This window comes from Alligator mississippiensis, chromosome 10 (genome assembly GCF_030867095.1).
Source record: "Alligator mississippiensis isolate rAllMis1 chromosome 10, rAllMis1, whole genome shotgun sequence".
Classification (NCBI taxonomy): domain Eukaryota; kingdom Metazoa; phylum Chordata; order Crocodylia; family Alligatoridae; genus Alligator; species Alligator mississippiensis.
In genome coordinates, this window is record NC_081833.1 from 34,173,896 (window position 1) to 34,187,047 (window position 13,152).

Below are 13,152 nucleotides of genomic sequence, written 5' to 3' on the forward strand. Positions count from 1 at the left end.
ACCTCCTGAACACCTGTCACCGAGAGCAAAACCAGGCTTCATTTGAAAGCAAACCTAGGCGCTGCTTGGTGCCCACCATCGTTGTGGTCACTTGTGCTCAGCGGGATCACTAGCAGCCAGCTGGGGAATAGGGAGGAGGACCAGCACCAGACCAGGAATCCCAAGAGACTTTTTCCCCCATGAAACAAAACTGCAGCTTGTTAGGGGATGGGCTCGCACGGGGTGAAAAGCATGGACTCAGACGCCACCCACAAGCCACTCGAAGGCCGCGAAGGTCGGGAGAGGTCGCCAGGCCGGGCAGGCACTGAACACAGCGCTCCCCGAGGGGGCCCCGAGCGACTCGGCCCAGGATCGGCTTTCACGTGTCTGGATGAAGGCTCAAGCCGGCCTCCGAGCCAGGGAGCGGAGCCCACACTGGCCGCACGGCGAGGCTGCCCCAGGCTACACACAACTCCCCAATGAAACGGGACCCCCGCCCCCCCGGGCGCGGACCAGGCCAGAGCCGGGGGCGGGTCGGGGCTCGGGGCCGCCGAAACGCGCCTCCCGCCGCCCTGACCCGGAGCGTGAGGCGGGGCCGGGCCATGTGCCGGGCTCCCTGCTCGCCTCGCCCGCTGGCCGGAGACGCGGCCCAGCCCGGAGAGCGCAGGACGATGCCGGGGCCTGACCCCGAGGACGGTTGCTCGGCCCTCCCGGCCCGAGCTCACCCCCGCCCGGGCCTCGCACTCACCCCTCAGCTCCCACTATGGCGGCGACGGCGGCAGCCCCGAGCGCGGCCCGAACCACTGAGGCTCCTTCCCCGCGCGCCCCGCCCCGCCCCGGCTCGGCTCGGCCCGGCCCCACCCGCCAGTCTTCCCGCGCGCGGCCCGCCGGGAAAGCGAGTCCGCCCAGCGCCCAGGGACGCCTCGCGGCCACGCAGGCGGACTACAACTCCCGGCGTGCTCCGCGCCACCCCTCACGAAGTCCCGGGAACCCGCTTGAATGAAAGGCAGGGAGGCGACTTGCTGCTGCCTTTCGAGCTGGGGTGTAGCAAAGCATGGCGGGATAGTGGCGGAGCACGGTGGCTTGCCGCCCTGGCTGCGGGCGTGCGGGCTGAGCTTGCCACCAGGGACGGCTGCCAAGGGGTTGCCTGAACCGCCCCGCCCCGCCCCGCCCCGTCCCGCGCAGGTAGAAGCCATCTCCCGCCCGCTCAGCCGGAGTCGTCGGCGCAGCGCAGGGCCCCGGAATGGGCGGGAGCGGGTCCGGCCGCCGCTTCGGCGCAGCTGCCCCCAGCTCCCCGTGTTCCCGTTCCCGGCCCCGTACCGCCCTCCCGCGGGGGAAGCCGCTGCGCCGCCCCTCTGCTCGCAGTGGGCTGCTTCCCCGACTTGTATCATGTCTGGGCTCTCTCTTGCCCACGTGTGATACACACCGCCTCTGCTCCCTGCACTAGTCAGAGACCGAGCGGACTCCTGTGCCAAGGTGGCCGGTGGAAGGATAGAGGCTTTAAAGACTCTGGTAGACTAAGCCCTGGCTGGGATGATCTGCTTGGCAACCATCCTATGCCCTCCTGAGGTCCCTCCCAGACTCGTTTTTTATGATTCTGCCAGCTGGATGACGAGGCGCCTGTCTCCCCCTCAGACTTGTGCCTCCTTACGTCCGACCTGTTCCAAATACTCCTGAGTTAAAGTCACTTTCCCCTCTCAGTGCTTCAGCCTTGCAAGTTCTGTCCCTGCTTCCTTGTCTCGGAAGTTCAATTTCAAGTTAATCTTCAAAACCGTAACTAGTCTTGTCATCACCTAGAGATCTGCTCTTATGTCACCTCTTTCTCTTCGTTCTCTCATTCCTTGCGTTCTTCTCAACCCTTTCCTTTTCAACTTCTTATGTCTGTCTTCTGTCCTTGACTTCAGACCTTCCTTCAATCATCCCATTTTTTTATGTGGCAAGTACCTTCTCATTTTGGCTTCAGTTTTCTCCTTAAAAACCAGTTTAATCCACCTGCCAAGATTCTGCTGCAGGAAAGCAGGAAGACATCTGTTTCCATCAGTCTCCTAAAATCTATGTACCCCCCAAAAGAACTAGTCTAGGTGTTGAATGGCCACCTCTAAATAGAGCTATTGCCTCATTAGAATGAAAACTCATAGACTGAGATAAGCAGGTACCTACACTTAGCCACACATCTGATATAGCGTCATAGAGAAGCAGGGCTGGAAGGGATCTCCATATGTCACTTAGTCCAACCCCCTGTCTGAGGCAGGATCATCCCTATCCAAACCATCCTATACAAATCCATTGTCTAATCGCTTAGTAGAACTGCACAGTCAACCCTGACACAACACAAGATATAGCACCGTAAACTGCCACAGGTAAAGCAAGGGGACCATAACAGCCAACATCCTGCTGCTGTAAGGGCTGTTTATATAAGCTCAAGAGATTTCAGGAAGAGGGCCCTACCCCCTGCTACAGAGGAAAGCAAAAGTCACACTCTCCATACCAATCTAACCATGAGATAAAATTATTTCCTGACAGGGTCTTTTGCTAGAATTAAAGGCAATGAAAACAGATTTTCATACTAAACTCCCAGCCATTAAATAGGAAAAAAGAAGTGATAATGGACTTCGGTGATAGGAAATACATGTCTAATGCAAGAATCAGGAAGAACTCATACACAATGGTTCTTGTGGGATCATGAGTGCAACACCTTGGGGTAAGGATAATGATAGTCACTGAACAAAATGAAACGGGAAATAGAGGAACAATGTTAGCATCAAAGTGATTATCAGAAAGTCTAGCAGAAAGAGTGGAAAGGAGACATGTTGTTTTAGTGCAACATAGATTTAAAGACTTTCTAAATTTAAATGTAGGAGAAGCTGCAGTGGCCCATAGAGCATTTTTCTTTCGGCCTGCTTGGAGAAGCTGTCATAGAGACATCAAGTGAAGGGCCACAATGTAAACAAAGCAGTGAAAAGAAAAGCAAAAGCATAAATATATTTAAGGAAAAAAACAGAGTTTAATATTTGAAGATCTCTGCCACAGGTGCATCAAATGAGGGAACAGGATTAATTTAGTGAAGGAATATTTTAAAAGGAACATAGGAAATAGAGTTCCCCCAGAAAGCTCATTTTTAACTTTAGTGAAAAACATGGAAAGAGAAAAAAAGGTAACATTCTACCCCCTGGGAATAGCAAAAGAGAAAGAAAATGAGATTGAGGAGGTGCCAGACAGCAGCAGAAGGAAGAAGGGCTATGTCAAGGCCAAATAGAGAAGAGTCAGAGGGACAGAGAGAGAGAGTGTGCGCGCGCGTGCACACTTGCACAATTCAGTAAAGTATCAGGCAGCCACTAATCATACAAGGAACAGAGCTGGATTTATAAGGGTTCATGGTTTCCGTTGGCTGCAAATCAAGACTGTTGGAACAGATCTTTAGATTGTTGCAAGGTTTATGCCTTTGAAAGTCTAGCCATTGTGCTGGACAGACCATCACCTCACACCAACAGTTGCCAGAGCTCTCCAAGCCTCCAGGCATTAGTGTCATGAAACCATGGTCCAGCCCTGAAGGTTCCCAGGTCCCCACACACCACAGGCAGGGTTGGGTTATTGTAGCCTGCTCCTTACACAGTATCAGCACAGAACTACTTTGCAAAGAGTTCTGTCCAATGTATGTTTGGTAAGCAGAGTCAGGACTGCAAGTGAAAAGCTGAGGAAGCAAGGGGCACTGCTGGCAATGAAAGGAACGCCAGCCAGCGGACCGTGGGACTCAGCAGGAACCGGCCTGCCCCAGCCCTGAGGACTGGAGTGATCGCCCGGTTCTCCCCTGCCTCCCTGCTCTTACCTGAATTTCCCACTCAGGTGCAGGGAGGCACAAACAGCCCCACAGTCTGAGACCAGAAGCCTCTGCTAGGCAGAGGCTTCCAACTGGGCAGGGGAGGGGAGGCAGGGCCTGGTGGGCCTTGCTGTTCAGGGTCCTGCCGTGACTTCTCCTACTGCCTCTGGCTCCTGTCATCTTTGATGGCCTGGCAGGCTAGATCTGGCCCACGGGCTGTATTTTACCCACCCCTGCGCTAGAGTGCCAGGAACCGCAGGAAGTCGTGTGCCATCAGGCTCTGTGACTACACGTGGTACTCCTGGCACTCTGGCCAAGAGCGGCACATGGAGAGACAGAGCCAGAGTCCCGTGAGCCCCACAGAATGGGGCAATCACCAGCCGTTCCTCCCCCCATCCCCCACACCCACCAATTCTTACCTGAATTTCAATTCTCAGACAAGGGAGGGCTGGGAAACAGCCACAGGGGCACCAGGGCAGAAGCCTCTGCTAGCCATAAGCTTCCCATCTCCAGAAACTTCTGCTGCTGCTCAGTGACAGCCATTAGCTAAACTTGCACACTGACTTGGGACTGCTGTCTGGCTCCCCACCCTCTAAGTAGTCCAAACAACCTACTAGCTGTGGCTGCCCTTGCACAGGCAGGTTAGTGATAATAACATTTTCATCTGAAAGCCCAATTGCTTTTAAATATGTGGAAGCAACTGGACGTGACTGAAAAGTGATCTCAGAGCAATGGTTGTAACAAGCTAAGCAGGTCCTTTCATGAAGCTGTGTGTTTCTGTGATGCTTCACCATCTGAACTCAGAGCTCATTTAATCTGGCTTCTAATGAGTCAGCGAGTATACCTCTGTAAGTAGTAAGGTTCTCTTCATCATTAGAAATCTTTAATCACATTTTCCTGATGGATTCAGATTTCATTTTAAGGTTGTACTTGTTTCTTAACTAATTTAACTTTGCAAGATCCTGCGTGGATGCTGTCATTTTAGTTTGAACGCCTTATTTCTGTTTAGCCTAGATCTGTTCCTAATGGACTTGAATGGTGGTAAATGTCTATGCAGACTTTTGCACATGTTCAGCTTTATTGTGGAACTGGAACAGATGTTCACTGGTGTAGGTTTTGTGTGGAAAGAAATCCAAAGAAGATGTCAAGTGAGCCGTTTCCTAAAGTGGGAGGGAAGGCCTCCCAGATGCAGTGAAGGGCCTTGAGGGTGGGGAAGAACTGTTACTATAACAACTTCTAGCTGTACAACATCAGGAGTTTCCAGGGTAACAAGCTGTACATCTCCCTTCCCCTTGGAAAGGGAATCCATCTGACCATTGCTGAAGAGAGAGACAAGAGACAGTCAGGCAAACAGAGCAGTGGCCAAACCCTCGAACACATGGACTGAAAGGTCACTCTTCTTTCTCAAAACTTTTACCAGACACACTGCTTCTTTTTTTCTCTTTGTCTTGCCTTACATGAGTTTTATCTAACCCCAGCTCCTGAGGGTCTGTAGCTGTTTACTTTGCAACAGTAGCAAGCAGATGCAGTTGCCTTTAAATTAATTCAGTCTAACCTCTCTTAGAGGTGGTCTGCCATCCCATAGACTGGGTCTGCTTGTGATTTTGCACAGCAGCATCTTCTGGCTTTTAGGATAGCTTTTTTAAACTGGCTAGAGTCAAGGAGGAGAGCAAAACAGAAAACAAGTGTTTGTAACCAAACTATTGTTGGCTCAGAATGTAAGTTTATAGTACTTTCTCGCATTAAATTAATGTCCTCTCTCTAAATGTGACAAATTGCACTGATTAAAATCAGGAAGACCCATTATTTCATAGATTTCATAATTTTCATAGACATTAGGGCTGGAAGGGACCTCGGAAGATCGAGTCCAGCCCCCTGCCCAAAGGGCAGGAAGTCAGCTGTGGTCATAGGATCCCAGCAAGATAAGCATCCAGTTTGCTCTTGAAGGTGTTCAATGTAGGTGCTTGAACCACCTCCGGTGGCAGGCTGTTCCAGACCTTGGGGGCTTGGACAGTAAAGAAATTCTTCCTTATGTCCAGCCTGAAATGGTCTTGTAGTAGTTTATGACCATTCGACCTAGTCGTCATCCCTTGGGGCGCTCTGGTGAACAAACGTTCCCCCAGATACTGGTGGTCACCCCTGATAAACTTATAGGTGGCCATCAGATCACCCCTGAGCCTGCGCTTTTCCAGGCTAAAGAGCCCCATGGCTCTCAGCCTGTCATCGTAGGGTCTGCTTCCCTGACCTCTGATCATGCGCGTGGCTCTTCTCTGGACTCTCTCAAGCTTCTCCACATCCTTTTTGAATTGTGGAGCCCAAAACTGGATGCAGTACTCCAGCTGCGGTCTCACCAAGGCCGAGTACAGGGGGAGAATGACGTCCTGGGATTTGCTTGAGAAGCATCTATGGATGCAAGCCAGAGTTTTGGTCGCTTTACTAGCCACAGCATCGCACTGCAGGCTCATGTTCATCTTGTGGTCAATGATGACCCCCAAGTCTCTTTCTTCCATAGTGCTAGCCAACATAGCACTGCCAAGCCTATAAGGATGCTGCAGGTTTTTCTTCCCAAGGTGGAGAACCTTGCATTTATCGGCGTTGAACACCATCAGATTCTCGTCCGCCCACTTGCTGAGCCTGTCCAGGTCAGCCTGGATCACCCGCCTGTCTTCTGGTGTGGATGCTTTGCCCCAAAGTTTGGTGTCATCTGCGAACTTGGCCAGTCCGCTTCTGACTCCAGTGTCCACATCATTAATGAAGATGTTGAACAGTATGGGTCCAAGGACAGAGCCTTGGGGGACACCACTGGTCACAGGACACCACGATGAGTGACTTCCATCAATTACTACCCTCTGGGTCTGACCACAGAGCCAATTTTCCAGCCAGTGGATCGTAGAGGACCCAAGGCGACAATTGGCCAGTTTCTCCAAGAGGTGATTGTGGGAAACCAGATCGAAGGCTTTTGTGAAGTCAAGATATATGACATCAATCTCTTCCCCCTTGTCCAGGTGATAGGTCACCTGGTTGTAGAAGGAAATGAGATTGGTCAAGCAAGACCTACCCGCAACAAACCCATGCTGGCTATCCCTTAAGATGTTGGCGTCGGCCAGTCCATTAAGGATGGCCTCTTTAATAAACTTTTCTAAGATCTTCCCCGGGATAGAAGTCAGGCTAATGGGCCTATAGTTAGCCGGATCCACTTTCCTCCCTTTCTTGAAGATAGGCACCACATTGGCCTTCTTCCAGTCTTCGGGCACTACACCAGAGTGCCAAGAGTTTTCAAAGATCCGCGCTAGAGGCTGGGCTATGATGCTTGCCAGCTCCTTGAGTACCCTGGGGTGAAGATTGTCAGGGCCGGCTGACTTGAAGGTATCCAGCTTCTCAAGATGTTCCTTCACGAAGTCAGCATTAATGGAGGGCAGGGTTAGGGACCCTAACCCTGTCCCATAGCGGGCATGGGCGTCCCATGGGACTGATGAAAGACCGATGCAAAGTACCTATTTAATAGGTTGGCTTTTTCCTGGGCGTCAGTTGTCAGTTGCCCCATCTGGTTCAACAGGGGTCCAATGTTGCCCCTGCTTTTCCTCCAGCTCCCCACATATCTGAAAAAGGACTTTTTATTGTCCTTGATGCTCAAAGCTAGTTGGAGTTCAGTTGCAGCCTTGGCTTTCCTGGTCTGCTCCCTACAGGACCGGACCAGTGCAGAATAATCCTCCTTGGAGGTGACTCCCATCCTCCATCCTTTGTAGGCCTTTCTTTTTAGCCTCAGGAGGTCTGCTAGGTCCCTGGAGAGCCAGGGGGGCTGCTGTGCCCTCTTGCTGCCTTTCCTCCGAGATGGAATAGACTTAGTTTGTGCATTGAGGATCGCTCCCTTGAGGAGCAACCACTCTTCTTGAACTCCCCTCTCCCTGTGGTCAAGGTCCCTTAGGGCCTCACTGACAAGCCTCCTGAGCTTGTCAAAGTCAGCTTTCCTGAAGTCAAGGACTTCCGTGTTGTTGACTGACTTGCCAGCTTTTCGGCGGATGGTGAAGGTGATCAGCTCGTGGTCGCTGTCACCCAGCTTCCCATCGATCACTAGGTCACCGACTAGGTCATCCCCAGTAGCCAGTACCAGGTCGAGCAGCGCTTTGCCTCTCGTTGGCCCATAGACTTCTTGAGTCAGGTAGAGGTCATCCATGCACGAAAGGAAGCTTTGCGACTATATTATGCCAATACATCTTGTGATAGGGCTCAACATTGCTGCAGAAACAGACTTTGGAGTCTGTATTTAATATTGGTGAATTGCAAAGGAATTAAAACAGCTAGCTTGTACACTCTTCTGCTGCCCAGTCTCACATGAAGAGAGTCTGAGGAGGAGGAGGATCTGATTTTATTTATTGATTTTTATTTTGGAATCAAGCCTGATTTTCCTGTTTGCTGACAGACTTGGGCATCACCCTTTCTTTGTGGGCATTTACACAGCTCATGTCAATACTAAATTTGCATACATTTATGATGTCCTGACAGTGGATGTCCTTTTCACTACTCTTTGTCTTCCTTCTCTGCTAACTTTTTAAACTTGCCAGTTCATCCCTCCCTGCTTACCTTTTACTGTTCCCAGCTGGTGAAAAAGGACAAATGCTTTGACTATGAGTTTCTTGTTCTGTTCATCAGTGAAGTTGCATCAGTTCTGTGAAAGGGTTGCCAGGCTGGCCTCCCTCCATGAGGAAAGGTGTTCCTAGCACCTGATGAATTGCAGCACCAAGAGCAGATTTCCTGCTCTGACTTTAAAGACCAGCTTCATCAAATGAAATTTGCTTAATACTTTTGTAATCCATTTTCAGGTTTTTCTGCTAACATTCCAAAGCACTTCAGGTGATGCTTGTTAGACTGAGTATCGAATCACAGAAAGTTAAGGTTGAAGGGGACCTCAGGAGGTCATCTAGCCCAACCCCCTGTTCAAAGCAGGACCATCCCCAGCTAGATCATCCCAGCCAAAGCTGTCTAGCCGGGTTTTGAAAACCTCCAAGGATAGAGCTTCCAGCTCTCTGGTAACCTGTTCCATGCTTTACTACCCTCCTAGTGAGAAAATTCTTCCTAACATCTAACCTAAACTTCCCTTGCTTCACCTTGAGACCATTGATTCTTGTTCTGCCATCTGCCACCACTGAGAACAGTCTAGCTCCATCCTATTTCAAACCCCACTTCAGGTAGTTGAAAGCTGCTACTAAGTCCCCTATCAGTCTCCTCTTCTCTAGATCAAATAAGCCCACTTCCATCAGTCTTTCCTCATAAGTCATGTCCCCCAGCCCCCTCACCATTCTTGTCATCCTCCACTGGACTCTCTACAATTTGTCCACATCCTTTCTGTAGTGGGAGGCCCAAAACCGAACACATTGCTCCAGATGTGGCCTCACCAGTGCTGAATAGAGGGAGATAATCACTTCCCTTGATCTGCTGGCAACACACGTACCAATGCAGCTCCATATGCCCTTGACCTTCTTCGCAACAAGGGCACACTGCTGGCTCATATGCAGCTTATTGTCCACTGTAACCCCCAGGTCCTTTTCTGCAGAGCTACTGTTCAGTCAGTTAGCCCCCAGCCTGTACTGGTGCATGGGATTGTTCTGACCTAAGTGCAAGACTTTGTTCTTGCTCTTGTTGAACCTCATGAGATTCCTTTGAGCCCAATCCTCCAATTTGTCTAGGTCACTCTGAATCCTAGCCCTACCCTCCAGCATATTTACTAGTCCCCCTAGCTTGGTATCATCTGCAAACTTGCTGAGGGTGCACTCTATGCCATCTTCCAGGTTGTTGCTGAAGACATTGAACAAAACCAGCCCCCAGACACCCCCACCCTCCCACCCCTGGGGCACTCCACTTGATACCAGCTGCCAACTAGACATCAAACCATTGACTACTACTCTTTGAGCCTGATGCTGCAGCTAGTTTTCTATCCACCTTACAATCCACTCGTCCAACCCATACTTCCTTAGCTTGCCTGCAAGAATGTTGTGGGAGACCTTACCTTGCTAAAATCAAGGTACACCACATCCACTGGGCTCCCTGCATCCACAGAGCCAGTCATCGCATCATAAAAGGCAATCAGGTTGGTCAGGCATGACTTGCCCTTGGTGAATCCATGCCGACTGTTCCTAATCACCTTTTTCTCCTCCGAGTGATTCAAGATGGATTCCTTGAGGATCTGCTCCATGTTTTTTCCAGGGGCTGAGGTGAGGCTGACTGGTCTGTAGTTCCCTGGATCCTCTTTTTCCCCTTTCTTAAATATGGGCACTATGTTTGCTCTTTGCCAATCATTTGGGACCTCTCCTGATTGCTATGAGTTTTCAAAGATGATGGCCAATGGCTCTGCAATCACATCGGCCATCTCAGTACTCTCAGGCGAATCCCATTCGAACTCATGAACCTGTATGTGTCCAGCTTTTCTAAACAGTTCCTAAGCTATTCTTTTGCCACTGTTGGCTGCTCACCTCCTCCCCAAACTGTGCTGCCAGGTGCAGTAGTCTGGGAGCTGACCTTGCCTATTAAGACTGAGGCAAAATAGGCATTGAGTACTTCAGCCTTTTCTGCTTCCTGTGTCACTAGGTTGCCTTCCCCATTCAGTAAGGGAACCACACTTTCCCTGATTCACCTTTTGCTACCAGCATGCTTGTAGAAACCCTTCTTGTTATCCTTCACATCCGTTGCTAGCTGCAACTCCAATTGTGCTTTGGCCTTCCTGACTTCATCCCTGCATGCCCAAGCAATGCTCCTATATTTTTACCTAGTTATTTGTCCAAGTTTCCACTTCTTATAAGCTTCCTTTTTTGTAATTTAGCTTACTGAAGAGTTCCCTGCTAAGCCAAGCTGATCTTCTCCCATACTTGCTAGTCTTTCTGTGCATTGGGATGATTTGTTCATGTACTCTGAGTAAGGCTTCTTTAAAGTACAGACAGCTGTCCAGGACTCCTCTCCCACTGAAGAGCTTCCAGCCTGATTGTTTGAAATTTGTAGTCTGGATGCTCAGTGGGTTTTTTTGTTTCTATCCAAATTTGTGAACTGGATTAAGAGGGAATACTCTGCCCTTACATTCTTCTCCAGTCTCTTTACAGCTTAGTAATTCAAGATTTCCATGGTTATGGTAGGTATCTGCAGAGTATTCAAGGAGGCATGGTATCTCTCGTGTCCTGGACATGAAAGTCAAGGTAAACAATAAGCAGAGGCTTGTTAAATCACAGGAGATAACATCTGAAGCACTAGTGCTAGATAAGAAAATGACAGTTGGCTTGTGACCTGTGGGGACACTGGGGAGGTATCAGGGGGACTGAAGCTGTGGGAGTAGTATGGGAGTAAGATAACATTTATTCTGGAATATGTGGAAGGATGTAACACCATGAAAGTTTAACTGTTTGATGAATTGCTTGGGGTGAGTTGCAAATGCCAGGCTGAAGTTAATCACTGTGCCATGGCCTTGATCCATGCACCACATGCATTTAAAATAGCCTGATGGCCTTCTTTATTGAACTTCTCTTATTTTTTAAGTCCCTTCCAGCCCTGCTTTCTTATGATCCTACTCTGGGGTGAGAAAGCTCCTTTTGAAGAAGTCTATGTGCTAGTGACAGATCTCTGAAAATATTGCTTGGCCTGGAGCTCAGCCTGACAAAGGCATTTTAGAAACCACACGGCTTCTAATGTGCAAGGAAGAGAAATCTTTATCAAGTTTGCTGCTGTGTCTTAGACCCTGGTGATGTCCCTGTACAGTGTCCTGCTAGTTATGCAAAGAAACCCACTACTGTCAGGATGTACGCAGCTACCGCCTTTTAATGCTACTAGCACTTCAACAAAGTGTTTTTCCCCCACTGCCATCCCATCAACAATTCCACTGCTGTTTCACAAGCTGAAGAAAGAAGGGCGGGGGGGATCTGTAATATGAAAATTGAGCGCTCTCAGTAGGAATAAGGAGGGAACTCCTGAGTGGTAGACTGTGAAAAGATTGGGTGTTGTGCACTGTCTCCTTTTAGAGAAGCAACAGCAGAAAAAAGTGGGGAAAGGAAGCAGAAGTAGGTGCCCAATCCACATCAGCTCCCAGGGCTGGTGTCCAGCTCATCGCTCCACTCTCCCACTGTCTCTGTTCCCCTGTTACACAACTGCATCCTCATAAAACTGTTTGCTTACCTTAGCTTGCTCTTGCAGTGTTGCCAGCCATTCAGGATATCATTGCTGCTGACAGTTTTTGGTCTGTGCTGAGGCTTGTTTTGCTACAATAAGATGAAGTTCAGCCCTCATTAGAAAAAAACCTCCTCTGGCTGATTGACTGTCCCACTTGCTTGCCTTCTGAGATATATGGGTCAGTCACAGCTCCCCAAAAGGCAGCAGCTCTCCCTTCTCATCCTGTAACCCATGCCTCACATGGAAGGATGATGATGAATGCCAGTGTGGACAGCTCTATTCCCTCATCTTCTCCTCCTGTGAGCCCTGGTTCAGTTAGGCCCATTCTTGCTAAACAAAACCTGAGGAGTGTGGGGGATTTCAGTGGAGCCCTTCCAGGGAAGCATTCCTGAAGCTGGAGCTGTAAGAAGAACAGTGGAAAGCAAAAACTTGACTCACTGAAACAGGGCTCAGCAGCCCACAGCCCATGTTTGTACTACAACAGTGATGTGGAGAAGCTGCACCCTCAAGCAGTCTGCGCAAGCTCTTGCTGCAGCAGCTATCAGAGCTGCCTTATTCTGCCCATGGGGGGAGCTGGTAGCCTGGGAACTATCCCCATTCATGGAGGGGGTGGAGTTCAAAAAGAAAGAGCTTAAAGAAATAATGTTAAACAAATCTTCATGATTTAGGAGCCAGTCCTAACTTGGAGCTCTGCCCTTAAACTTTGAGTTTGGGGATGAGCACTAGTGAACTTGGCAGTATGCCTTCCCCCAGTACCAAAGTAACTCTGGGCTCTAGGGAAAAGTGATACAAATTAAGAGATTGGTCAGAAATTATTCAGGCCCTCATATGAGTGAGTCCCAAAGGTTCCCTAGTGGCCTAGAGCTCCCAAGGAGGAGCAGGGGTTAGGGGCACTGTAACCTTTTCCTTCAGCCCTCACTGCTGCCAGGCCAAGACAGACTGGTCCTCAGAACTGGGTGTTTACTCCCCTCAGGGAGCTGTCCCATGCTGTTATTCTGCTCAAAAAGCTTGGGCTAAACCCCAGCTGCTGTATCTAGTGACTCAGAAAATTGTTCCCTCTACTGGCTCTGAGAATGATGTGTCAGTGCCTGTGATCCCAGGGTGCTTCTGATTCCCCTGTGATTCCAGGTGGAGAATGCTGCCATCCCCAGGTGGCACTGTCTGCTAGCTTGGAACTCCCCACCCTTGCTAGGTGGCACCTCCAAGTTATC

General features: G+C 49.9%; 1 protein-coding gene across 1 annotated transcript in view; it reads right to left on the minus strand.

The window, feature by feature from the left end:
• NUTF2 (nuclear transport factor 2) overlaps nucleotides 1–827 on the minus strand; it is a 78,808-nt gene extending 77,981 nt beyond the window's left edge. Inside the window, exon 1 of the mRNA XM_006278089.4 lies at nucleotides 728–827. The gene's annotated coding sequence lies outside the window, so the exon portion shown is untranslated. The remainder of the gene's footprint in view (nucleotides 1–727) is intronic.
• Between the last annotated feature and the right edge of the window lie 12,325 nt (nucleotides 828–13,152).